We start from the raw sequence: 5752 nt of genomic DNA on the forward strand, positions 1-5752 counted from the left end.
ACCAAGCGAGCGCTCCTGCTACACGCCATCGGCCCAGCAGCACGGTAAATTGTCGACACATTCGTCTTTCCAGCTCCGAAAACTGGTGAGCCTCTAACAGACACAGTGGCCGCTATCTTTGCGAAGTTCGATGATAAGTATCTGCCTTACAAAAACGTGACGCAGGCGGCAGCTATTTTCAACTCTATGTGCCAAAAAGAAAATCAGCCGATTGACGACTTCATCGCTGAGCTACAAGGCCAATCGAGGAAATGCGATTTTGGCGACCAGCACGACCGCCTCCTAGGCGACAGGATAATCATTGGAATTCGCGACACAGCTCTGCGAAAGCGGCTGTTTCGGGAAAGGAACCTTACTCTCGAAAATATCATCATGACGTGCAGAGCGGCTGAAATTTCAAAGCAGCACGTATCTTCGCTGTTGACGACCTCCAATAGACAAGAGGCGACGGTCGACAACTTGAACTGCGGAAGACAGCGACAGGAAAACAGACAACAACCGAGAAAACAGCCCCAACATCAACAAAGAAGCAACCATCCACAACATAGAGAAGCCAAGCACCAAAAAAGCTGTAGTAGGTGTGGAACCACTCACCTGCCCGGACAGTGCCCCGCCTACGGATCCACTTGCTACGCCTGTGGCAAGTTGGGACATTTTGCAAAGCTATGCCGACAGAAACAGCGAGTGGCACCCAGGGACGGATCCAGATCTCCATTTTAGGGGGGGCGGTTCCTCGGTGTAAAACGGCGGGGGGGGGGGGGGGGGGGGGGGGAGTGTTTATATTTTTTTTGTGGAGTTATCGTTTTTACTAAACTCTGATAACATAATATAGATCTTGAGAGCTTTTGTATCGGTTTACCTGTCGGGGATGAACTCTTTGAATCAAAACCTTTCGGGTGACCAAGCTAGAGGCAAGTATCTAGAAAATTGTGGTGGCACTATCCTTCCTGAACACCATAACGCAAGGAATTTTGTAGTTCATAGAAAACGGAAATACTGCATTCGCGTGGCAGCGCGCTAGAAATAGAAAAAGAAGTTTAACTACTGTAAATGAATGTTTGCTGCTATAGCGGCTGTGACAATCGCAGACAGTGTAACTTGATGGCTCAGATATCCCCGGCGGGGCTACAACTTTTGAGCTCTTTTTGCTTGAATAATATAATCTCGTTACACTCGCAGAGCATGTACGGAGAGCCAACCTTCGCCAACTATACGGAGGAAGCTCATGCAGCTAATGACAATGCGAAAAACGTTTTAATCTAAAACTCGGCTTTTCTTTGAGATTAAGCTTGGCATAGTAGTTAGAACTTTATATTCAGTGACAAAATGCAGAACGTGGCTTTAAAACATAATTTCATTGTCGCCGGTTGCTTCAATGGAGCGAGTACGTTGCAAACAAGCGACAAAAATGGCCCGGCGGCTTCGACGCTGCTCGCGGCGTCAAAACACTGTTTACGCAGCGAGCGAAACGAACGCTGCCAGGCAAGTTCGTCGGTTGTTCGCCGTATATTTGGAATGTCCAGAGCGCAGCAGATGCGGCATTGCCAACCCAAACTCGTGTTTTCACGTGTTCTGGATGCAACTCGAGAGAACGAAAGCGAATAATTGTTGAATATTTTTAAAAGCATGTTGCAGTTCGGCAACTTTTTAACTTAGACAAGACCTTAAACTAGCAATGGGTCCTTCCAAATTATATTCAATTGCACCTAGTCTGGATATTTTGGTATGAAAGGAACACTTACTTGTTTCTGGGTAGTTAGCTCATTCGTCAGGGTCGAGAGGACAGGTGCAGAGATATGATGGGACAGAGCGGTTGTCCGGTCGGCGAATCTCAACTGGGCTAAAGGCCGATCACGACTGCAGCATGGATGTTTGGGAGTCGGTGTTCACTGGAACGGGCACAGGCACTCTCTATTTAATTTATGGATAGTCGCATCTTTGAAAGGGCTCGTTTTCCCCAAGTCCCTATAGGTAGGAAATTCGAAGCCGCAGTTGCAAACCAGCAAGCCCCACCTCTGTTCCGTTCGAGACACACATATTCGCTCCTGCAAAGCCGCGCGAAAGCTCTGCCGTCAATCCCCAGAAGCCGCGTTTAACTCGAAAAGTAAAGACGGCGCCAAGGGGAGACAAGGGGTAGCGGGCGCCTTTGCTAAAATATGTCCCGCCAACCTAAGTTCAAAACGGCATTGTATACAAATAAATGCCTACGGCGTCGGCTTGAGGACCCCGTGTAAGCAGCCTCCAGCCTTTAGAGTGCTCGTACCGTTTATTTTTCTTTTATTAGCTTCCCGCCACGAGAATTCGTACCGCAGGCGGTATGAAGCCCACTAGAGGAAACATCTCCACCTTCTGGCGCTCGTCGGCTCCTTTCTGTAATGAATGAAGAAAGAATAAAACAATTAAAACAGGGACAACAACAACCACATCTTTCAACTAGCAACAGAGGAGTAAACTTTCAACAGCGAGCAGTAGAAGTAGGGGAGAGAAGGGGGAGAGAAGGAAAGATTAGACACGCGAAGTGCAAGTCAGGGTGGTAGGGTTATCTCGGATTTTAAAAATTCAACCTCAGTTTTCGTCAGCATGAGGGAAAGGTTTGAAACGTTGTTTTTTGCTGTGGTCAGCAAAAAACAACCCTTCCCTCCTGCTGACGAAAACTGAGGTTGAATTTTTAAAATCCGAGATAATCCTACCACCCTGACTTACCCTGACTTGCACTTCGCGTGTCTAATCTTTCCTTCTCTCCCCCTTCTCTCCCCTACCCCTACTGTGTATAGTCGGCTGCTCGCTGTTGAAAGTTTACTCGTCGGTTGCTAATTGAAAGATGTGGTTGGTGTTGTCCCTGTTTTAATTGTTTTATTCTTTCTTCATCCATGACTTAAACCAACACGCTCTTCTCCCAAGCACTCTTTCTGTATACCGCGCTGCGGCGCTGATCCTCAGTGAGGGGTGGAGGCGAGGACGAAAGCGGGCTTATGTTTAAGCCAAGGTCGGGGGGAAGTCCGGAGCGTCTTCAGGAGAAGCTCAGACCCAGACTACACTGTACCCAGAGCATTTGCTTCCTCTCTCAGTTGGCTGTTTGTACAAGCTGCATTCCCCCCCCCCCCCCCCCCCCCTGGAACGTCTCCTCCCGGTACGTTCCCTCCGCACTTCCCTTGGCAATGAGCACACCGTGCCAATAAGATACCTTTAGTGAGCCCGTGGGCGACAGCATCTCAAAGCAAGCCAAAAAAGACATGCCAAAAAACAAGCCCAGAACCACGAAGAAACCATCAAACGAAAAGTGATGAAAAGGCGGCCGCTAGAGAGGAAGGATAATCCGCTGTGTATAGGATCGTACCCTTGAGGAAGTCTGCTTGGCGTCTCCGTTTTGGGAGCTTTCAGGGCACAAATTTTTCGCAGACAACCTCCATAGAGAGAGAAGGGGGACTAGATATGTTGAAGGTATTTACTATTTTCCCCCCGTGCTCGACGTGCTGGCCTTGTTTGGAAGTGTGCCTGCAGTCGAGGACCCTGATATTTGGTGAGCCTCCCCACTGTCTCTTCACTTCAAAACTCCTGGCGCCGTCCCTGTCGGGAAGACGTACCGTGACCTTGACGGAGATAAACCCCACTTTGGAAGCGCCCAGCAGGCGCGTCCACCCACCGCTGTTTTAATCTTTGTCCCTCGCGTCGATTGCTTACGTTTTTTCTTCGAGCTGACGAAGAACCCCGGGGGAGGGGGGGGGGGGGTTGCCTGGCGAGGCGTTTGGGGGGGGGCGATCGCCCCCCCCCCCCCCCCCCCTTCCTTGGATGCGCCACTCGTGGCACCGCGACGCGTCCGAACTCTAGACGTGGAGGAAGAAGTGGCTGTACAAGATTTTGGTCTGGGCAGCGTGACTGTAAACGACATCGCAGAAGATTCACTCTCCGACTGGCTTGAGACTGTCGACGTCAGCGGCAACCCAGTGAATTTCAAGCTGGACACGGGTTCCGATGTCAACATACTTCCAGAGCAGCTTGTGTTTAAATGGGAACCCCATCCAGCTATCAAGAAGACTGAAGCAAAGGTTACAACGTATCTGGGTGAGCAGCTTGATATAGAAAATGAGTGCCAGTTCCTTTGCACTGTGAAGAACGCCCAGTCCAACCTCAAGTTCTTGCTTGTGAAAGGAAATCTCAAGCCCATACTTAGAGCAGCTGCGTGCACAGCCTTAAACCTTTTGCATCGAGTGAGGCACATCGAAGTGGCAAATAAAGCCTCTCATCCTGCTCCGGACTTTGAACAAATACTTCAAGAAATTCCAGAAGTATTCAAGGGCATCGGCAAACTCCCAGGAGAATACAGCATTCGCCTGAAACCGGATGTAAAGCCTACGGTGACTGCCCCTCGCCGGGTGCCAAGTGCACTCGAAGAGACTGTGAAAGCCGAGCTCACAAGAATGCAGGACAATGGCATTATCAAGGCCGTGACAGAACCAACTGACTGGGTTCATCCCATCGCCATCATCACAAAGAAAGATGGAAATGTGCGGATCTGTCTGGATCCCGCATTCCAGTTCCAGAAGAACTCTTTGCGCGGCTATCTGGGTGCACTGTGTTTTCAGTGCTTGATGCCAAAAGTGTCTTTTAGCAGCTGGCCGATGAAGAGAGCTCGTACCTGTGCACATTTTCCACACCTTGGGGTCGGTACAGGTTCCTCAGAGTTCCGTTTGGACTCAGCACAGCTCCAGAGCTCTTTCAGCAAGCCATTGACAGAATCTTCGAGCGCCAAACCATTGTGATGCCGCACTTTGACGACATCTTGTGTAGACTTTTCCAAGTAAGCGTCACATATATTGCTAATATCCGGCGGCGCGCACGCGTATAAGAACTTTCGTCCGAAGTCCGAGCGAGGCACCGAGCACCGAGGCCGCTCCCATGGATCATGTTACGCGGAGCTGGCTGTTACCGGGCGGGGTCTTCGCAGAGGAGACTCTCTCAGCGAACAACGCAGTATGCACCTCGCTGCGCCGTAACGCTTGTGTGGCGACAGAGGACCAGAACCTCAGCCTGTGTGGCGAAAGTGAACGTGAACTCAGCCTGTGTGGCCACCCCAATTCGTACCAAGTATTAAATCACCCTTTTATTGTCTTTTTACCAGTGTGAGTTAGTTTTCTTTTCGACCTTCCGATCCGGGCCAAGACAAAGGAAGATAACATTTCAGAAGTGGGATATGGATCGATGACTGCCCGGAAGGACCACAAGCTTCACGTTGCTTGACTAAGTCGAAGATGGACAAGGACAAGCTTCCACAAACGACCAGCTCAGCCGAAGCCACCGATCAAGGCGAAGGAGTCTCCGTGCGTGAACTCCTTAACGTGATCGTGGAAAAAGATCGTCTGCTGAAGGACTTATTGGAACGCCTGATTTCGACTACAGTGACGGCATCATCAGCGGCGGTGGAATCGCAAGGCGTGACGACGTTCCAGGTAATGCCCGACCTGGGTAAGAACATTTCGAAATTTGACGGCAGTGAGGACGCGGCATCAGCTCGTGAATGGGTGGAGAACCTGCGGCGAACGGCGACGCTCCATAAATGGCCGTCATCATTTCTGCTCGAGAGTGCCAAGTCCCACATCACGGGAGCCGCCAAGCATTGGCTGCGCTCACGCAGCGCTGACATCACCTCATGGGAAGAGTTCGAGGACCATTTTCGCCGAACCTTTGTCAGCCAGACGCGTGCAGCGGAACGCTGGAGAAAGATGCAGGATCGCGTCCAGCAACGGAGCGAAAG

The sequence above is a fragment of the Ixodes scapularis genome, unplaced genomic scaffold (genome assembly GCF_016920785.2).
Source record: "Ixodes scapularis isolate PalLabHiFi unplaced genomic scaffold, ASM1692078v2 PGA_scaffold7__128_contigs__length_106722199, whole genome shotgun sequence".
NCBI lineage: Eukaryota > Metazoa > Arthropoda > Arachnida > Ixodida > Ixodidae > Ixodes > Ixodes scapularis.